Consider the following 23,203-nt stretch of genomic DNA (forward strand, 5'->3'; position numbering starts at 1 on the left):
AAAAAAAAAAAAAAAAAAAAAAAAAAAAAACCAGCACACTAGTTCTACTCTCCCCCTTGTCTAAACCAAACACATTAATTCAACATAAACTAAAATGAAGGATAAACTAGTAATGCATTTGCTGGCAATATGACCAAGGAAAGAGAATTATGTCCTGGTGATGGTAAGGTGATGTCAGGCTTTGGGTAAGGACTTAGAGGGAGGGAATTACATTAGCCTTGCTCTTTGCTATCCAGCCTGAAGTCAGTCATTTGCCTTCTCTGGCCTCAGTTTTCTCATCGATCAAATAGAAGTAAAATGTATGCTTCAGTAGATGTCCAGTGTCCTCAGGTTAGTGTTCAAACCCTTAATATAATCTACAAAGCCCATCATGATATGGCCTCTGCTTTCCTCTCTATCATCACAACTTGCCCCTCTTCTAGGAGCACTTTAAATCCAGGATTCTAAACTATGTTCAAATCCCTAAATGGCCCATGCTCTCTAGCTTCCAGGATTTTGCTTAATCTGTTTGGCTAACTAGCTAATCACAGCCTGGCTGTACCTGTCACTAATTCCACTCTAGACTTAGGTGACATCACCATCACTAGGAAACTTGTCCTGGCCTCTATAAGCCCAGGATGGATCTGTCTTCAGCTCCCGCAGCAACGTGTGCATTTGTTGTAATTATCTTCGTTTTTCTGTAATCCTCAGTAGATTTGAAATGAACGATTTCTCAATCTCATTCAACATATTTCTAGAGTCTAAAAGAATGCCTGGCACATAGTTGTCTTTCATATGCTATTTAATGGATTTGAGATTGTCATCAATTTTGAGTTGCACCATTACTTTGTCTATTACTAAAAAAAAAAAAAAAAAAAAAAAAAAAAAGATTGCTAATGAAACCATAACACAGCATGAATTGCAAGATGCATCTTGATTTCACAGGTGTTAAAATATAAAAAAGAGTTCATTCTTTAATAATGTATGACATAATGGTGCAGAATGAATGAAATTACTTTGGAGATAAAATGAGTTAATATAAATAAAATGTGTAAAATATATTTGCTATCAAATTACTTTTATTTTATTTCTTTGGCAATATTAGTAATAGTTTGCATAGAGAAGTATTATACATAACCCTGAGGCATATCATATATTTTGACTTGTGCCAGTCAGACTCAACAAGTATTATGTGTCCCATTCTGAATTTAGGAAGGTAAATGATAAAGGAAAAAATGAAAATGAACATTATGAAATGGATTAAAAGACATCATCACACGAACTATTTAGATTGCAGAAAGCTTAAGAGGCCTTCCAGGCTCCTTGCTGTATATTTATATGTCTAAACAACAATAGTTAATACTTATTTAATTTGTTCCATGAGCTGAGAACTGTGACTACAAAGACCCAGTGAGATTATTCCTATTAGTTTTTAGAGAGAAAACCTATCACTAGTAGGTGTCTATGATTAGACACTCCATATGATTCTGGAGCTCAGGCTCCTTACTGGTAAATAATACTCTGCCTCTGTATGTTTCCATATACTATATATATATATATATATATAGTGTGTATATGTATATATATAAAATACATATCATACTATATATATAAAAGCATGTATGTTTACAATGAGTTATATACTAAATTTATTTTCCCCATAAAAAATAAATTTAAAAAAATGAATTTAAATGCAAAAACTGAAATTTATCTTAGGCATAAGAAGTGTCCTGATATTGAAGATTCATCAGTCCTCAGTGATCATTTTATGTCTATTTTTGCCTCATAGTAGATCGAAGACTGGTCTGACCTGGAGAGAAGGCTGAACAGATTGTCCTCTCAGATCCCTTTATAGAGGCTTGTGAGTCTCTCAGAGCTCCTCAGTTGTGAGCAGCAGCATGACTCAGCGCCAGTGTCTGCCTAGCTGCTTTGACAGAGAGGACAGGTGTTTGCCCATGCTGAATGCAGCCCTGCAGTTCTCCTCTGTCACCTGGAAGGTGGATCAAGCAGCAAAATGGACAGTAGCACCTGTTCTGAGGTCCCAGAACTGCTGCCCACCCTGGCAGAGCACAAAGCACAACTTTCATGAGGTCAGGGAGAGTAGACAGAATCAGAGAAATGGCCAAAGTGAAGGAAGGGGAGAGTAGGCCGGAGAGCAACATAGTTGGTCACAAAACCATTGTAAAATTGTGATTAGTTGTACTAATGAGTATTAAGCAGTTTACTTGAGTGTTATTATATGCACTTTGCATGTACCATCTCATTTCGTCCTTACTACAACCTTCTGAGGTACTCTTATTATTAGCTGCATTTAGTAGATGGACGAAGGTATAAGATTTTACGGGATTTGCCAAAGGTCATAAGCGGTGGAGCCAGCATTCAGGAACAGGTTTACGGAATCTAAAGCCTGTGACCCTAGCCCCACTCATATCTTATGCTCTTCTTTAAACTCACCTTGAGTTGGATGGACCTCTGATGTGGAGAAGAGATAGGCTGGAAACGAGACCTGACTTCTCTGTTGTGATCCTTCAGAAACCAGATATCCAGATAGCCTTGCTTCAGTCTAGAGTACAAAACTTTATTTGCATCTTTTTCTTAATATAACTTTAGAGTAATATTCCTCTACCTGATGTTGTTGAGTGATATTACACTGGGTAATGAAGATGAAAGGATACGTTTTCCCATCCAGCAAGATTAGCTTAAGCATGATTATCACTGTAAAGATCAATTTGATAATCAGTTAATCTACATGTCTTATTTGCACATGTATTGTAGGAATGAGGCAATTAGAGAAGGTATTTCACTTTAAATAATGCCTTGTAGTATTTGCTTATATTTGAGGCAGTCTTATTTCTTCAAATATCTTATTAAATCTTTATTAAATCATTATAAATTCTGTCCTATTTGGTCTGAACATCTAGCATCTAGAAGGTCCTAAGTGAATTCTGGTTGGATAATTCACTTGAATGGGACACTCTTAGCTGTATGCAGTATTTGAATTAAGACTGGATTGGAGGTTAGTGGGGCTGCGTATTAACTGACTCTACCCCACAACCTGTGCCACCTTGACTAAGTGTCCTAACTTTCCTGGGCCTGAGTTCATCTGCAAGTGGAGTCCTTCCAACTCAAACATTCTTTGATTCCAATTCTGATTTTCTATAAGACTGCAGAATCCTTAAAGGAAAGGATTTGTACTCATTTGTCTTTGTATTCCCAGCACCTAGTAAAATGCCCAGCACTAGGAAAAACAGAACATTTATGCCAAATGACTATATACAAAAGGCCTTGAACTTCCTTGACCATTAGTAAGAAGACTATAGTGGAGATTCTACCCACTTTCAAAGTGGGAGCATGATGAAAACTGCTCGGGGGCTCTTCTTTTTTAATTGTATTTTTCTCTGAAGAAAGAGGAATTATGAGGCATTTTATAGCACTGGGTTTGAGGCTTTGGTTCTCTTTCTTTCTCACCTTTCATGCCACTAATACTGAAATAAAACAAACAGTAACTAGCATAAAATCAGAGTCCTCTTCAGCCAGCAACAGTGACGTCAATCTAAAATTTTCCAACTGCCTTACCCCGTATGCCACATCATTACAAGCTTATAGTTGAGGATGAATTGTGTATTGCTTGACCTCTCTCTCTTAAAATTCCAGTTATTTAGAGAAGCTCCATCCTACCTGCTACAGACTGAATTGTGACTTCCCCAGATTCTTATATTGAAACTCTAGTCCCCATTGTGACTATATTTGGAGATAGGACTTCTGGGAGGTAAATAAAGATAAATGAAGCCATAAAGGTAGAGTCTTAATCTGATAGGCTTGGTGGCATTGTAAGAAGAGGAAAAGACAGATTTCTTCATCTTTGTCTCCACTGTGTGAGGAGAAGGAGAAAAGGCGGCTATCTGCAAGCCAGGGAGAGAGAGCTCACTGGAAACTATACCCTGATAGAGCCTTGATCTTAGACTTCCCAGTCTCCAGAACTGTGAGAAAATAAATTCCTTTTGTTTAAGCCACGTAACATCTAGTATTTTTTTTATGGCAGCCCAAGCCACACCACCTCCCACTACTGTAGATATATATGATGCTTTCTAATGAGGAGTGGTTTTCTAGTGCCCAAGGCCAGCCTATCACCAGGTAGAAATAGCGTTCTTTTTTATTCAAAGTATTAAACACATGGCTTCAGCAGGGTTTAAACCACTCAATCTTTTGAAGGAGTTAGGAAAGATTATTTAAAGTGGTAATATATTTTTTAAAAAAGGAGAAGTAGAGGTTAAGGGGAATGAATGAAATGCTTTTGGAAAATTACTTTGGCTGTCTTTATAGTCGTCTAAGCTACAGAGTAGGAGAAATGAATCCAAACTATTTACTCAACAAACTTGATAAAACAAAAAATACATTTAGCTCACAAAATACTTATATTTCTCTTCCATACCTACTTGTTATTTTAGATCACCTGATTTAAAGGCAGAATTGGTTGATATTCCCTACTATACCCTCCACTGTTTGTCACAAGTTAGTCTTGGAGAAAGTTTCTTTTTTTTTTTTTTTAATTTATTTTATTGCATTTTAGGTTTTGGGGTACATGTGAAGAACATGCAAGATTGTTGCATAGGTACACACGTGGCAGTGTGATTTGCTGCCTTCCTCCCCATCACCTATATCTGGCATTTCTCCCCATGCTATCTCTGCCCAACTCTGCACCCCCCACTGATCCTCCCCATCTCCCTCCAACAGACCCCAGTGTGTGATGCTCCCCTCCCTGTGTCCATGTGTTCTCATTGTTCAACACCCACCTATGAGTGAGAACATGCGGTGTTTGATCTTCTACTCTTGTGTTAGTTTGCTGAGAATGGTGCTTTCCAGGTTCATCCATGTTCCTACAAAGGACACAAACTCTTCGTTTTTGATGGCTGCATAATATTCCATGGTGTATATGTGCCACATTTTCCCAAAGTTTCTACTATGAGAAGGGCTGGTAACTTTTCACCAGGGTTTGCAGCAAGATATGACAAAACGAGCACTGTTAGAGGTGTTGAGGTCCGTGGTATTTCTGTGCTTGTTAGCAGTGCAGAGCTATGTGATTTGACAGAAATTTTGGTGATTCTCTAGCACGGGAAAGGTGAAGACTTACTTGTTGTAGAAAAGGTAAAAGCATATTGAGGTTAAGGGAGCTGGAGGAGGGACAGTGCTTGGGAAAATTTAAGGATAATGAGAAAAATAAGCCTTTTTCTTGTTCCTTTCCTATTTGGACATCATCCTGGCATAGGACTGACTTTCCTTTCATTTTTTTTCCTCCAAGATTCTTGTATAGGTTTTTTGTCATCTTCATTGAAGTCTGTCTTTTACCCATTTGGTGATTCCTCTTATTGGCACACCACCCAAGAACAGTAAGGCAGTGAAAGACTCTAGATCTGGCTTTAAGACTGGTTAGGTGACCTTGAACAAATGACTGCATCTCCTTGATTATTAGTGCTCTTATGTATTAAAAAATGGTGATAACCACTTTTTCATGGGTTTTTGATTTAATTAAAACTGCATGTGAACAATCTATATATTATAAAAACTTTTTCTTTCCTACCTCCTTTCTTTCCTCCTTCCCTCCCTCTCTCTCTTCTTTCCTTTCTTCTTTCCCTTTTTCCTTTCTTCCTTCCTACCATTCATTTCAATATTCTACCTAGTTCTAGAAAAAAATGCAAGATACCTCTTCAACAATGATGCCTCTTACTCTACTATCCCCTTAGGCTTCAGAATGGACTTGCTTTGTCACCCTGGTTTTATAAAATGAGGAGGTGTGTCATTATATCTCTGTTTCTGGCTAGAGGCAGAAGATGACTAAGAAGAACATCTTTTTTTAACAAGTGAGAATTGTTAATATGATGACTCTGAGAGAGTTCTAGGTTTTTCTTTCCTTTTAAATAATTTTCTAGATCCTCCTGATATAATACTGTCCCCCTGCTGCCAGCCTTTTCTACACTTCTGTCTTTCAAAATATACCATCCAACTATTAAGAAAGGAATTCCCTGTTTTGTGAATGCCAATTAAGACATATCACTTCTTATTTGAAAGGAAGTATTATGTGCTGAACGACTCAAATTGCTTATCTTCTAGCAGATAAATGCATTAGCTGGCCTTGTTGCTTTATTTGAAGTCCTGGGAAAAAGAGAGAAAAGTCCCATGTAATGTAACATTGAAGTTCAAAACTGAAAAGGACCTTCCTTTCATAGATAATAATAATAACATTAATGAACATTTATTATGTCTTTAGTATGGGCCAGTCACTACTCTATGATTTTACATGTTCTAAACTTACCAATCTTCATAATGGCTTTTTATGCAAAGTAGTATTTTATCCACATTTTTACAGATGAGGCAAAAAAAAAGGTCAATTAATATGTCCAAAGATGCACGGTTAGCATGTTTTAAAGCCAGGATTTCAACCCAGGCTATCGGGACCTGAGTCCACATTCTATGAGAACTTCCCATACCTTTCAAATGAGTATGCTGAGTCCCTGGGGAATATGAGGTTTGGGATGATTTTTTTATCCAATATCCCCCAATATTGATGGCCAAGTTTTGGGGATTTGAGCCTAGATATTCACAATTCCAATCTTCAATCTTATTGGCTCTATGCACCACTAAGATGTGTGCCCCTACATTTATTTCTCATGATCAAATATCAAGGAGTTTCAAGCACTACGACCCTTAATAGTCTTTGGTAAACAATAGCTGCTAAGATCCTCTTTCATTTAACCAAAAGTATTGTGGTTATATTCACATATTTGAATGGTGGTATTGATAATCTTTGATGATATTTTTAGTGTTTAACTGATGTGACTTTATTTGACTTCAGTGCCCTGCTTCCATTTAAAAAAAAAAGTCACCCAACAGGATGGCATTTGGAAAACAATTCCACACCAGTGGTTGCATTAATTGCTACTTTGAATGTTCCTGCTGTGAACGGAATGGAGCCACTTTGGATCTATTTCTTAGAAATAGCCATTTTTATTACCTCTGCTCTAGGATGCACAGTTTTGAGATCTTCAGAGGGAAATATCTTCACTAATCACTTTCTCTTTTCTGTTTTCTTTCCATAAGTAATCCTTTTCATTGTTATGATGATTTTTAATATTCTCAGATTTAATTTATGAAGGATAGGGGATGTTGTAACATGATCTTGCCTCTCCTTCTTTCAACATTTAGCATTCTGTTAACCCCCCAAGTGTAATATTTTGAATATCATGTTTAATTCAAATATGATCCATTATTTTATTAAAGTTGAGTTTTTTCTTTATATATGTGTAGAATTTGCAAAGGCTTTATGAAAATGGCTTTTATGATATGCAAGTAAGAATTTCTTTTAGTATCAGTCATTTCTTCAGTGAGTGTTTTTGAAGAAAGCAGGATAAAATATAGTATGATGAATAATGCTTATTAGCAGTTGTCAGTTACACTATGCCTGTTAGAAAACAAATTCTAAAACAATTCAGATTAAATAATGCTTTTTGTGCTCCACTTTCTTTCTTTCTTTCTTTTTTGCAATTTTATAAGTTTATTTGATGTATTTGATGATCAGCGATTAGTTCTTATCCACATTGACTGTCTGTAGATTTTTGAAAGTGGTAACAGGTACATAGGTAACCAAAGTATAGAGCTTATTTGGTGAATCTTCATCCTCATTACATTTTCTGGACGACCGCACATGGATTTGGTACGAGACATTCTTTATTCCTTTGATAGGAGACATTCCTTATTCCTTTGGCCCAGACAGCTTTGTTGAGCCTGGTATCCATAAGCACATCTGGAGTTCCCATCTCCTTCATGGCAAATTTCCGAATCTCTTTGAGTGCCCGAGGGGCACGCTTCTTGAAGCCCACTCCATGGATGCACTTGTGAATGTTGATGGTGTATTCTCGGGTCACCACCTCCTTGATAGCAGAACAGCCCTTTTTATTCTCGCCACCCTTCTTTGTAGGAGCCATTCTGTCGGGTCCTTGTACTCTCTTAAAATCACGTATCTAGTTGTCCTGAACAGTTTGAAAGTCGTGTCTTCTCTATTTTTCCTGCTTGACCCTTGACTGACCACAGGTTAATAAAATTCAAGTAAATAAATTATCTGCAGCCCTTGAAGTCAATTAACAAACAAATACTCATTTGCCCCTTGGTATTAAAAAATACTTATTTGCACAGTCCTATTAACATACTGTGCTGGGACTTACTGTTATGCATGGATGCAGAAATGATCCAGCTATGGTCCCCGTCCTAGGGAAGATGAGGTATAGATTGGAAAAAAAGAAACATACACAAGTAAGGCAAACACTTAGCAAACTCTATACTGCTTGAAAGTATAAACAATATGCCAGTTTTTCCCTCTTATTTATTCCGCCTTGCCCAGACCCTCCCTCTTTGCTTATTTGCTGAATCCTAACATTCTTGAGCTCTGTAATCATGCCTGATTGCAAACCACCTGGTATATTGTTCATTCGCTGAGCCCTGTTCTCCAAAATTAGAATGAAATACACCTGGTTTGATTACATTCTTAAGAAGCACATGTGAATGTCCATAGTGTCCTTCTACCACCCCCCCAACCCCTGCAAAAGCCTTAAAGAAACTGTTCTTATTTTTAATGCTTCTATTAAAATAATAAAAATAGAGTATTTAAGAACATGGTTTTTAGATCCACGTTTCCTTGTTTCAAATCCCTGCACTGCCATTTACTAGCTGTGGAACTCTGAGCAAGTTACTTAAACCTTGTGTGCTTTAGTTTCCTCACCTATAAAATGAGAATGATAGTGCCTGTCTCATAGAGTTGTTATGAGGATTGAGTAAATATTTTTGAATAACTGTATTACCTAAGTTTTTTTTTAACGAGTATAATGTGACAATTCATTTAAAAAGTTATTACGGGGTACATACAATTCTTTGGAACCTCTCACATAATTGGCCAACTCTTTCATCTCATTCTCTGCCTCTGATTTTGACCTGTACTGGGACTATTTTGAACAACTTTGTAATCACATGCTCCACAATATCAGCATGGATGGGCAAGCACATTTCTGCCCTAATATAGCAACCTCGAGTTTCACTGTCACTGAGCAGTACTTTTGGAAGGTGACTCTGATTTAAGCAGTTGATCTTACCAGAGATACTAGGATTACTGCCATTTGATTGTTGAGTCATTAACTTGAAAAGCATCTATCCAAGAGTGTCTGCTTTGATGTCTACTCAAGAAAGCATCCTCTGTGGAGAAAGGGCAATGGTCTCTAATTAGTGTAATGAACTTCTGTCTTCCTAAAGCACCAGTTCTGCTTTTGGAAATAAATCAATGTCCAGCATCACTATTTGTTGCTCAATTATATAGCTACTTCAGTGTGTTCCTCTGCATTTACGAACTATTTAATGGAGGCAAGTACATTCAAACAGCAGAAGATCTCTTACTTTTGCATTTATGATTAACATTGTATGTACTTTAAAGTGTATTGCCTATTTGTGTTTTCATGCCACACCTATTTATTATTTATTTAATTTAATCACTGGTTGAGTAAAGATCATGTCTTTCTGAGCTTTTTTTTTTTTTTAAAGAAACTGGACAGTAACTTTGAGTAATTAGAAGACATAATCTCAGCAATCCATAAATGTATTCATTTAAGAGTTGCCTCACAGTATGCTGGGAAACTGGGATGTGATGCTGAACACGGCCTATTCAGTACTCATAAATGAGCAATTGCAACATAGTGTGATGAATATATGTTATATGAATATGATGTGTTCGGGGATTTTATACATTTCCATTATTGGTTGAGTAAATATTTCACAAGTCTGTGAAGTAATCCATCTTAGATAATAAAAAGATAATGTAGGTTGGTTGGGATTTTATTTTTTAACCCATCGGTTACAGTAGACAAGTGTCAGGTATAACATGGGCACAATTGAATTTAAGTCAAACTATTAAACATCTTAGAGTGCTAAGTGAGACAAAATACCATTTAGTTATCAAACCTGGATATAGTCTTATTGTGATAAAATATAAACATAATATAAAATTTGCCATTTTAATAATGTTTAAGTGTAGAATTATTGGCATTAAATACATTTTCAATGTTGTACAACTATCGACACTATCCATTTCTAGAATTTTCAGTATATCAAATGAAAATTATATGCCCATCTGAATATTTAACATTAATGAAAAAATTTTCAGACCTCCCCCATTTGAACTTGCCATAAAATGTGCAGGCAAATTTACAATAGTTCCATCTACCTGTTACAGTTATTCTGAGAATGTTTCAGAAATACTTATAAATCCTTCAACTTCCATGATTACTTTGATAAGATTTTATAACAAGAAAGCAGGAGAAGTGACTTTGGATAGGTCTGGAGTCATGATGTTAAGCATTTTGTTGCAAGTAATTCAATTTAATTCCAACTAAGTACCTTTAGCTTTACTAAGATTAGTAATTAAATATTTAGTTGTGTAGTAAATTAGCTATGCCATGTGGTCATTGGAAAGTAGGTACTCCATTTACTGAAACATAAATGTTTTACAAGGTATTGTAATATAACTAGTAAATTAATAATGGCGATTTAGGCTTCAGGTAATTAAACTCTTCCTTAGCATTTATTAATTTGAGGGTCTAAACTAAAACAACTTTGATTGCGATAAGTGTTGTGATGATTTAGCTATGCCAAACAAGAATAAAACTGGAAAAATGGAATGTTTGTAACTAATTATAAAGATAAAAAGTGAGTTTCCAACTGTCTTTATAAATGTTGATTGGCAAATCTAAACCAGAATTAAATATGCATTAAGGAGAGAGATTTTATGGTCAACTTCATACGCTTATTCGGTCAGAACATTTTTTTAACGAGGATTGACAACATTGCTATACCTTACAATCAAATAAATTTTAAAGAGCATCATCAGTGTGCCCCAAACTGCAGTAGGCTATTAAAACAGCATAATTAAGTTATCTGAGGCTCAGTTTTGTTGTTATTGTTTTTTCCTAATCTGTAAAATAGGGATACTAGAGGTAAATCATGAGCATAACAGTGCTGTATACAGTAAGTGCTCCAGATTCAATTCATTTATTCATTCACTAAAATAAACAGTAATTAGAATTAATGACATATGCATAATCTATTCTCATTTAAGTATCTGAAAATAAAAGAGACATAATTTGCCAAAGTACCTTCCTCAACTCTGAAGAGTTCAGGCAAGTGAGGGAGAGAGATGTTTGAGTGGACGACCATATAGCATGGCAATTCATTTGTATTTTTCAAAGTTGTGCTTACAGAGGTGCTGTAGATGCAACACAATTTGGAGGCATAACAGGAGAAGTGGACAGAAAGGAGTGGAGCCACAAGAAGCCTCGGAGAGGGGGTGATGCTTCAAGAATATTTAACATAAGAAGAAGTTTGACAGGCAGATGTGGTGAGGGAGTCATTCTGAGCAGAGAAAAAAGGGCCAAGCACAGATTCCTCAAAGAGCATGGCTTTTTCATGAAGCAGTAGGAGATTCATCTTAGTCTGAGCAGAGCAGGTACACAAGGGAATGGGAAGATGTGACTTTGAATAGGTCAGCTGGGGCTAGATGGTAAAAGGTTTGGTCTTTTATCTAAATAGTTTGAATTATTTGATGGAGGATGGAATAACAGTGTCACTGATGGGTTTTAAGGTGAAAGAGAGGTTGACATGATCAGATTCAGATTTTTGGAAAACTTACCTGGTAGCAGAATGTGGAGAGTGTATTAGAGATGAGCAAGAGTACAGACAAGGAGATGCTTCAGGAGATGGTTACAGTATTCTCAAACTTCAGCGTACATGGAAATCACCTGGAGTTCTTGATGAAATACACATTGCTGCACTCTACCTGCAAGTTTCAGATTCAGAAGATCAGGAACAGGAAAGAATTTGCATTCTTAAGTTTACATGTACTGCTGCTGCCCTGGGACCCTGTTTTGAGATCCGCTGACATAAATAAATGATAAAAGTCTGTCTTAATCAGTTTGGGCTGCGGGATCAAACCAGCATAAAGTGAGTAGCTTCAGCAATATTTATTTCTTCACAATTCTGGAAGCTAGAAAACCCAAGATCAAGGTGCAAGCAGATTCCATATGTGGTGAGAGCTCACTTCCTGGTTCGTAGATAGCTGTCTTCTCACTATAACCTCACAAGGTGGAAGGGGAAGGGAGTGTACTGGGAACTCTTTTATAAGAGTACCAATTGCATTCATGAGACTCCACCCTAAGGACTGCTGCACCTCCTAATACCACTGCATTGAGGATTAGGTTTTTACAGATGAATATCAGGACATAAGCATTGGTCACTGAGCTCAGTCAGTGAAATACTAGTGGCGAATGAAATCTCATTAAAGGTCTGATTGATTGGAAGCACCCTCATGATACAGTTTTTCCTGCTGAAATTTTGCTGAAATAATATTTCCATGCTTTGGGCATTCGATGATGCTGGAGGGTGTTAGGTGAAATACAGTAACCAACTGTTTTCTTGAGTAAAAGTGTTATGTGGCTCCCAGTGACTGTTAATGCAGCGATAGCCTTAGGAATATTCTAACTCAGATTTCATTGTTTTTTTATTCAGGTTGGGAGAAGAAAGGGACTTGCCTTTTCACAGAGCTGATTATCTAAGCAGGTTGGTTTCTAACATAGGGTGCGGGTCCTGCAGTCTTGCCTGTCCCCTGTGCTTTCAGCTCTATTATGGTCAAAGGAGAACCTGGATGAGTTTTACTTGTTTCACTGTTTCAGTTTTTTAAAAAGTAACCATATACTTTACTAAGAAAGTTTACATGATCATTTTCTTTTTGGTTGAACAAGACTTTTCTCATGCTTTCGTTTATTCCATGTCCTGTGTTTGCTTTTAAGGCAAACAACATCTGTGATTACCTTTCGTTGTAACGAAGGCTTCTCTTTCCTGTAGCCCCAGTGTTGTTCTAGTGAAATGGGTTTCATCTGCTGAGTGTAGGAAAAGGTTTTAATTGACATAATTAACTCTGGTGTGGTTATCTCAGATTTAAAAAGAGGCCGCTGATTCTTCCAGAATGTGAGGGTATTGCCTGATAGAACTAGCACGCTGTGTGTAATAATGAAGGTAGTTTGGGAAGAATTTTGTGCTCTTAATTAGGAGCAAGATGAGGTATCCTTTTGTCGGCAGGAGGCTCAGGACACAGGCTTGAAATTGCAATGAATAGGATTACCTCACACTTCAGATGGTACTCTCATGAAAGGGGGCACAGAGCCTTCCCTACAAATCCACACTAGTTTGGGGATGGGGGTCTTGTAGAGGGATATTTTGAAGAGATAATTTATGGTATAGTTTGGAAGACTTTCTTCCTTTCTGTATGTCTGTCCAGAAATAGAGTAATGATCATAAAATTGTTACTCTATTTCTGGCATCTCTCAAATGTGTTTTTAATGGAAGGTCTTTTGAGGGTTATTTTGTATATGAGACAGTATGTTCAGGATGTTCTAAATGATGTCCAGAATAAATACATTTTACTTCTGTAAGCACTTGGTGTGATTGCCTAATATTACAGCTCATAAATGTTTATGAAGATAAAATGCTATTAGTCCATGTAATTTCTCCCAGGTATAAGGATAGATATTGAGAAGATATTATTGAATACAAAGAGTGTTTTGAAAGCATGTATGGAACTTTGAATGCATTTTAATTTCAAAGTAAGAGCAGTTTTGAGTTAATTAAGCACCAGAGACCTTACCTGGGCCCACCAAATTGAGTAATATATAATCTCTCTCTATCTCTGTCTCCCTATTTCTCCCCTTTTTTTCTCCCTCTCCCTTTCTCTTTTCTGTTTTTTTTTTCCATATATTTACAAAACTTTGAGTTTTGTTTACCAAGCATTGTGTAAAGCATTAAGTATACCAGGACAGGTAGGAGAGAACATTTGGCTTCAAGGAGTTTACATCTGAATGTAAGAGGCAGGCAAGCAATTTATGTCTCCAAGTCAAACCAACAGTTTTGAATATACTAAAGAGGGAATACATTATTCCAATCTAAAAACAGAGAATATTCCAAGGAAAACATGGAAAATTAACTGAATATAAAGAAGAAAATGGATTTTGATAGGCAGAAGAGGATAGGACAGCATTCCAGGGTAAGAAAACACAGAAAGCAAAGGGTTAAGAGCATTTTAGGGAAGCTTAGTGTATTTATTCTAGGTTGAGAATAGGGCATAGAGGAGGCTACTAAGAGTTGCATCTAGAGAGGAAGGGTAGCACTAGATTGGGGAAAGCCTTGCATGGAGTAGTAAAGAGCTAGCACCTAATTCCATGAACAGAAGGTAGACATGGTATAACTAATTCAAAATCCACTGTGACAAGAAAATACAGTGTCATAATGGTTAAAAACATGGACTCCACTAGGATTTCAAACTCAGGCCTTTGCTTATTATTTAATTTTGAGTAAGTTATTTAACGACTCTGTACTTCATTGCTTTCATCCCTAAAAATAGTGATACCTCCTTCATGGTTTTGTTGTAAGGACTGAATTTAATGATGTATGTAAAGTCCTTCATGTATCATCCAGCTGTTATTCTGGACTAGTAATGTTGCTCTTTTTATCTCTTTTCCATCATCACTTCACATTAAGACTTTTAATCCCCTATCTATTCATAGATCTAAAGTAGAAAATAACTTTGGGTTCAGATCTTGTAAGTCTTACTATGTACTAGGATGTATGGAAAGTGTTAGCAACAGAGAGATGAATAAGAGCACAACACACAAATAAGGAATTGTGCTACCATGTGGTAGCACCATATGCAAACTCCTTTTAAAGTACTTTTGGAATATGAACCAATCACTACACTCTAAAAGCTTATGGTCAGAGAACACACTCACATTATCTTAAGATACAGTTATAAGAAACTTGGACATGGAATTTGGCACTCAACTCAGCATATTAATAGATAGCAAGGAATTTATTTATATTACATGTAAAACAAGGGTATAATTTAGGATTAAGGGTTACTCTAAGAGTATAATTGGTTGAGGTATAGGGAGATAGGAAGTTCATTCCCAGGTGTTTCAGTGTACAAAAGAAGTTCAGTTTTTTATGTTTCATCCATAAAGTCTTCTTGAATAAAGTGAGATTCTAATGTTGCTTAAAAGCCTGGAAAATAATACATAAAATGGTGGGGGGAAAAAACATGACTTCATGAATTTTGTCATTGTTTTGAAGAAGGCAGAGGCATCCAGTGAGAAATGAAGAGCTGAGGATAGGCTGTGAGATGGCATCTTAAAGAACTAAAGGGGCAAGGTGGGCAGAGAAGATGGGCATGGGTCAGGGTAGGGTATGTATTTGTGGTACCCTAGCAAATGGCTGTAGACTCTGAGGAAGTTATCAAGAGCCTTGGATTTTCAAACTGACCTGTAAGGCAAATAGATGATTGTACTGGAGAGAAAGGAAAGTACTGATGAGGGACTATATATGATTTAAAGAAGACTGTGAAAGTTGGGAAAGAGATGAACTTCAGTAGAAGGAGAAAGGGAAGGGAATTAGCATGTATTGAGCATTCACTATATACCAGGCATAATGCTAGCTGCTTTCCATGTCTTGTCTCATTTCAACCTCACATTAATTCTGTGGACAGATACTATTGGCACTATTTTAGAGGAGGGGAAACTGAATTTAATTTAAAATGACTTTCAAGATCATATAGTAAGTGTGAATTAGGAAATCCAAGAAAAATATACACAATCAGAGAGCCTAAATTCAGTGTTTTCACTAAACCACATCATATCTTCATTCATCTGTTTATTCAGTAACTAATCACAGAGCCCTTACTGTGTGCTGGACACTATGTTGCTGTCTTTACATTCTTGCTGTGCACCAACTAGCTGTCTAATCTTGGAAATCACATTTCTGTGACTGTTTTCTCACGTATTAAATAGGCTTTTGTGGCTACAAAATCAGTGTTGGTCGAATCCAAATTCATATTTCAATAATTAGAAAGTAATTGCAATCCATTCTTTTCCATTCCTCAAGAAAACACAAAATTCAATATTTGGCATCTTTTTATTAGTTTCTTTCAGTTATTTCTGTTATTTACTGTAAGGGTTATGAAGACGATATTGGTTATAATAATGTTGATAACAGCAACCTTTTATTGAGCACATATACTGTGTCAGGCTCTGTGTTCATGTAATGCTTTATATTATCTCATTGAATCTTCAGCAAAAGTGCTTGAGTTGGAAAAATTTGACTGTTTTATGTATATGGAAAGTCAAGCTTCAGGAGCTTAAATGGCTTTGCTAAAATCACGCAGATAGGTGACAGACCAGGATCTCAAATTCCAAAATGTCTTATCACAAACCACATGTTTTTAATCATTAGGTAATACTGCCTTCTTATCTAACAGAATATGTTCTTTTGTCAGAGTAGTCAGTAATTCAGACCATTCTTGCTTCTCGTCTGTCTAAATTAGGGAAATTTCACTGTAATTCATGGCCTTTGGAGCTGGTTACCGTTGTTTTAAATGACTGCGCTTGAAGAAGACAATTTCATTTTGCTTAAGTGGGAAACAAACGAAAAAGCCAGTTTTGCTGTATATCCATAGACATCCCAAAGCACACATCTCCTCAAACACTGATTTTCTAGGACAGAAAATGTGAGATTCATTTTCTTTTTGGCTAGAGAAATTCTTAACAAGCATTGAATGTTAATCTCTTTCTTTCTGTTTTTAAGTTACTCAGGAGTAATATTGTGGACTTTATTTTTGACAGGTATATTGGAGAGGCTAAAATAGAACAAAAGAGTATGAATATATGGTCATGAAGTGATATTAGTATCAAGGCTGGAGCACAAAGTAGAGAAGGGAGTTTTATCAGCCTTTTGATGTTTTAGGTTCCACACATTTAGAATTTGAGATTAAAATCAAAGGAGAAAGAACTGGAGAGAGGCCAATGATTAGTTTACAAAAACCCAAAATAGTACTTAAAATTATTAGAGAAGGAAGAAAAAAATAACAGCAATGACAGCTAATATTTATTGACGGCTTATGATATGTGGCACCCTATGCAAAGCATTCAACGTGATTAACTTACTTGATCCTTTCAAGGCGTATATGAAGTAGGTACTATTATCACTGCTATATAGATGAGAAAATGAGTTTGAGAGCAACAAAATGACCTGGACAAGCTCACGCAGCTAGTGGAGACAGAAGTCCGTTTCTGTTTGGCCCAAGTGTTTTGCCCACTGATTACCATCTTGGCTATCAAAAAGGTGAGTCAGAACTGAGGGTGTGGGAGGAAGACCCAGGTGTTTCACTAGCCCTGGCCACACCTATGACACATCTCCACTTTGAAATCATGAATCCTAATTCTCATAATTGTGACAATGTACAATCATTGATGATGAAAGAACTTAGCCTTTGGAGTCCGGCAGCTGTTTCATCTAGCTGCATAATCTTCCAAAAAATACTTTACTGAGGCATACTTCTATAAAATCGGGGAAAAATGAATATAAGATGGATAGAAATCTTTAGTGCCTTGTACTTAATTAATGTTCATAATGGTTCATAAAATATATTAATAATATCATGTGTTTAATGCAATAGTTGGTTCCCAGAAAGAATGCTCAATAAATGGTGTCTATAGACTATATTTTGCGTTGTGATTCTTATCAGCCTGAGAGACTGGGAAAATTTGCAGGTGCAAGCAATGACATCCGTAGTTCTTCTACCCATAGAGAAAGGTCATCTGTTCTTACTAATAAGAATCACATTTCCAGGACAAGTTCTGGTATGTGACAATACCACAGTAAAGCTTCTTAGAATAACATCTTTATTAAATAAAAGCTGTTTGCCTTTAGGGGAATAATAGTGCACATTGCATAATCCTCTGCTTTGCATATTGAAATTTGGCTGCCAGACCTTGCTAAAGGAATTCAGGAAGTACCTTAAAGTGGAGAATGACCTTCACATTTTTATAAAATAAATGACTAATTTGGGGATGATTAATTCCACCTGTACTCTGTTTCCCAAACAGCTTTATCCATCCTGAGAAAGGTCTTTCACTTTCAAGGATAAATGATACATATTTTTAATAAAATTATGAACAATCAGGTATGTAATTTATATTTGCTATGCATAATAAAATACATAATTAAATATCACTCCATAATTAATTAAGGCATTAAAACCTGGAAGTGGCCAGAAGCTACTTTGCAGCAGCATCCTGAGTTGGGAGATTGTTTATAAATAGTCTCATAATATTAGGACAGTTTTTATTTCTGTTTTATTTTCTTCAAGTGTCATTAGATAGATCAGTTCTGATTATATACTGCATTTGAATATGTGATTTAAACAGAGTGATCAAAGGATACTCACCTAAACTGTTCAGATAAAATCCAGATAGACAAACGTTCAATCCAAATATAACACTGACCCATTTCAAAACAAACTAGAATGGAATTTACTACATATATTAATAATATGGTACAAGTTTGTCCCTCAGGCAATTTGTGGATTGAATCCATGTAGTACAAAAATAGGAAATAAGCCATATATTTTATGGCTGTGCATCAATAGTGAAAATAGAAATTTCAGATTCACCTACCTGCCTGTAGATCTTGTCTTCTATGACAAGCAAATAGTTTATCACAATTCAGTTTAGTTAAGCTATCCTGAATACTTTTTTAATAATGATGATTATAATAAAATAACCATAAACATTTGCCAAGTACTATGTTAATTAATTTAGATATACTCATTTAATCTTCACAATAGTCCTGTAAGGTTAATATTGTAATTCTTGTATTACAGATGAGGAAACTGAGCAGTTAAGTGAATGTATACAATACTATGATCTATTTTATAGATTAAAATATGAAAAATTGAAGAACACAGTAGAAACTGTATATAATTGGTTTCTGCATATGTAAGAGTTGGGTGTTTTCTCAAACTGGCTTGGGTTTGCCTTTGAAGTTTATGTTGCTGTCATGATAAAAAGAAGTCAGCAAGGCCAGACGCAGTGGCTCGGGCCTGTAATCCCAGCACTTTGGGAAGCCGAGGCAGGCGGGTCATGAGGTCAAGAGGTCAAGACCATCCTGGCCAACATGGTGAAACCCTATCTCTACTAAAAATAAAAAAATTAGCTGGGCATGGTGGTGCACACCTGTAGTCCCAGCTACTTGGAAGGCTGAGGCAGGAGAATCGCTTGAACCCAGGAGGCAGAGGTTGTAGTGAGCCAAGATCATGCCACTCCACTCCAGCCTGGGCGAGAGAGTGAGACTCCATCAAAAAACAAAACAACAACAAAAAAAACTTAGCATATGACAGATGTCCTTTACCCTTGAATGAAATTGAAGGTTCCCAGCCAGCTTCAGCTAGTTTCCTCCTGGAGGAGTCAGAATGTTTGAATTGATAATTATACTAAAAAAAAAAATAAATCTGCATTACCATATCTGTCAGGGAGAAGGATGGATAAATGTGGAGGAAAGGTTCACTGAGTTGCCCTCATCAGAGATAATCATATTCCTTATTTTCAAGTAATACCCCATTTGATAGCTGAGGTCAGCAGGTGATTGAGTGTGTTCTGAGAACCTGTGACTGAACTCTGTAGGGAGTGTACTAAGTATGAAAGGACCTCAAAACAAAAAGCAATCTGGGAACAGGGATGTTCGAGATTTGGCTATATCTATTTCATATTCCCATGAATGCTTCATGTGTCTTGCAGGTGAGTTTACAGTGAGGCACATCACATTTTTGGATCTCTTTGGTATCTACCCTGTGCTACCACAAAACTGCTGTCTCTATATTTTAACCTCTCAAGGCTGCGTGGCGTTTTTCAAATGCAACAGCAACTCAAAATATCTTCTGCTTTGGCTTATGCCTCCTCTTTCCTTGGGAAGGTCTTTATTATTTCTTTTCTTTTCCTTTCTCTTCTCTTCTCTTCTCTTCTCTTCTCTTCTCTTCTCTTCTCTTCTCTTCTCTTCTCTTCTCTTCTTCTCTTCTCCTCTCCTCTCCTCTTCTCTTCTTTCTCTTCTCTTTTCTTTCCTTCTTTCTTTCTTTCTTTCTTTCTTTCTTTCTTTCTTTCTTTCTTTCTTTCTTTCTTTCTTTCTTTCTTTCTTCTTTCTTTCTTCTTTCTTTATTGCATTTTAGGTTTTGGGATACATGTGAAGAACATGCAAGATTGTTGCATAGGTACACACATGGCAGCGTGATTTGCTGCCTTCCTCCCCAATTTTTCCTTAAAACCCAAGCCAAATACCACCTTTAAACTGTTAGTACAATTTACTCCGTGCTTTCTGCTGCTCCTTCATATCAGCAGATTCAGGTAGAGGCATGATGGTTTAATCATGAAACATACAGATAAGGAGAGATAGAGGACTAGACTAGACCTATGTGGGTTCTGCATGTAGGAGTAGATCCAGGCTGAGACATCTGACAGCAAGAAATAGATCCAGTGAATGAGACAGTGCTTTCTGAGCCTATGAGCCTGACTTGGACATTCATTCATCATTATTCAATGTTAGGCATTGTGTCAGTTAGTAGGATTGAAAGACTTGTCTTTAGACTTCAAATTATCTATACCAGAAGACATGCATACTAAGGAATATGTAATAGCAGGTGTCATTGTTACCAAGATGAATCAATGGGTTTTCCATTGGGTTTTTAGATAATAACTGGAGGAATCTTAGAGGAGTATAAATTCCAGGAAGTTATCTTAGAGGTTTCTGGTCAATCCCAGGTGCTGGACTATGACCTGCAGTCCTTAGGACAGAGGCCACTAGAGTAATCCAAGGTAAAACTCTATTCTGGGAACTGGAATGTAGCAGAATGAGGAAAAATTAAAGCTCAAAACCATGGGGTCTTAAGGAAAATGCTTAGGTTGGCACCAGAGCAAACTGGGAACAGCCAGTTAGGAAGGCTGGCTGGTACTCAGCTCCCTCACTTAGGGCCTGTGACAGTTTACAGTACTGTTTACTTTATGTCCATATTGGCTGGGATCTATCTTTTTGTACCCTCTGTCACTTAGTAGGTATGTTACCTTGGACAAACCTCTTAACCTCACCGAGTCTAGGTTGCTTCATCTAAAATGGAGATTAATAATAATTACTTCTTCAGGTTGTTCTAAGTGAACAAACAGTTCATTACACAGTGTCTCTTGCATAGTAGGGTTTCAACTTTTGCTGATATCATCATCACATTCTCATAATCATCACCATCATCTTCACTATTGCCATTGTCAATATTGTTAGCTGTTATGGGACAGACTTTAGCTGAGCCCAGCTACAGGGTGCTAAGGATTGCAGATGTAGGAGCATGAGTTCACACATTCTTCCATTATGGCATTTCCATCTAATCTTTATGTCAATCGTGTGTAACTTGCACTCCTCTGTCATATTAGATAATAAAGTAAAGCATATAGTATTTGGCATAATCAGGGTATGCTGAACAAAAGAACAACTCAGTTAGAAAAGAAATCTAAAATGTCCCCAAAATCTATAGCAATAATTAGTCTATGGTTTGTTCATTTTTATTTTCTAGGGTTTGTAAGCTTAAGTAAAGGAAATAGTAAGCAATAACTGTGGCATAATAATGATACTTTAAATGTGATTCTATGTGTTGTGTAACATTATGATACTGTATTTGCTTTGTTTAGGACCACTGGACATGATCTTATGTTCTCTGCACCCCACAAAATGAAAATGTGTTTCATTCTATTAAACAATGATTGAACCCTAGCTCACTATCATTCACCTCTTATTTATTTCATCTACATTAATCCAAGTGTAATTTAGGCAAAAAAGTATATCACAGATGTCCTCTAAGAAATTATCTTGAATAGTAACAGTCATTTTCCATTTTCTCGTTATGGTTAATTAAATCAGTGTACAACTAAGATGTATGTGGTCCATTGATTTCAATTTTACTTGTCATAAATGTTGCTGCCTGTTAGTGGTAGTTTTCTGGCTCTAGTAATCACAAGTAGGAAGGCATCAGCCTACCTTGTTATTTTCTGAAAAGGTAATGTATGTCCACAGTGCCAGCAAATTTGTATTCATAAACATCAGCATATAAGGAGCTGTTGTGTCAGTAACACTGAAAATGTGATAAATATTAATTTCTACACTGGTATTTTGTCAAGGATTTTTAGAATCAGCACTTCATGTTTTTGTTCTTGCCCTTGGAGTCTTCTAAATGATAGAAGTAAAATTCTGCAGTCTTTAGCAGTATGCGTGTGTGTCCACATGGTGAAATTCTACCTCTCATTACTGAAAAGCTGTGTTTTCTGCCTTTTCACTGCATAACTCTGGTTTGTTTAGATGTATGGAGAAGGCTATGTGGTTTTATCTGATTTTATTTTTAGAAATCAGCAGTCAGTGTTTTTAAATCACAATGAACAGGAAAATGGTATTCTATATAAAAACCAATAGGTAACGATATTCTAAGAACATTAGCATAGTATGCATAAGCTCTTAAAAATTTTTGAAGTTTATGTGATTTTTAGAAATGATTGTTTATATAGTACAGTCATTATTAGGTGTTTTCTATGTTTTTTTTTTCTTTTCTTGGAATAAGTCACTAAAGAGGCTGTCTAAATTGACTGATGTCTTTCTAGTCACAAGGCTTTCACCTCTCATACAAGCACCTCTATTGGTCTTTGGAGGAATTGTGCTATATTTCAAATATCTGTGCATATTTGCAAATGAAGATGGAAATGCTCATGGGGAATGGGGTTGAAGCCATGAGCTCCACAGTGCAAGCCCTGAGTTTTAATCCTTGATCCATCATGCCTAACCAGATATGTGACTTGGAGTGAGTCATTTAATCACTCTGAGCCACTTGGGATGAGTCATTTAGCCTCTCTTGGCCTCACTTTCTCCATTGCCAAGTAGAGATAACAATACCCACTTCAAATGTTTGTTGTTAAGATTACCAGAAGCAACATGTGAGAGTGCTCAGCCATCAGGGTTCAGTAAATGATTAGTTCTTCTTGCCTAGGAGTAACCAACCTTGGCTTTGTCATTCGCGTACTGTACAATATTTCTGTTTCTATTTATTTTTTCTCCAAAAGTATGACATTACATTGAATAGCCCCTTGAGTCAATATGAGTTCTGAAAGTCACATTTCTAATCTCCATCTCAAGAAGGGAGAGATTAGAAGCTGCTTGTATGGTCTGTGCTCTGCCTTTGCCTCTCTGGCCTTCCTGGTGAAGGGAGGGAAGAATTGTGCTACATTTGTAATATACA

At 36.5% G+C, this 23,203-nt stretch overlaps 1 protein-coding gene and 1 pseudogene across 19 annotated transcripts in view; one reads left to right on the forward strand and one right to left on the reverse strand.

Annotated features, from left to right (window-relative positions):
* DLG2 (discs large MAGUK scaffold protein 2) overlaps positions 1-23,203 on the forward strand; it is a 2,183,817-nt gene that overhangs the window by 1,224,302 nt on the left and 936,312 nt on the right. The window lies entirely within an intron of this gene.
* On the reverse strand, positions 7,515-7,964 carry LOC116563323 (annotated as a pseudogene).

Source organism: Sapajus apella, unplaced genomic scaffold (assembly GCF_009761245.1).
Source record: "Sapajus apella isolate SASKATOON/1434 unplaced genomic scaffold, GSC_monkey_1.0 scaffold34, whole genome shotgun sequence".
Lineage (NCBI taxonomy): Eukaryota > Metazoa > Chordata > Mammalia > Primates > Cebidae > Sapajus > Sapajus apella.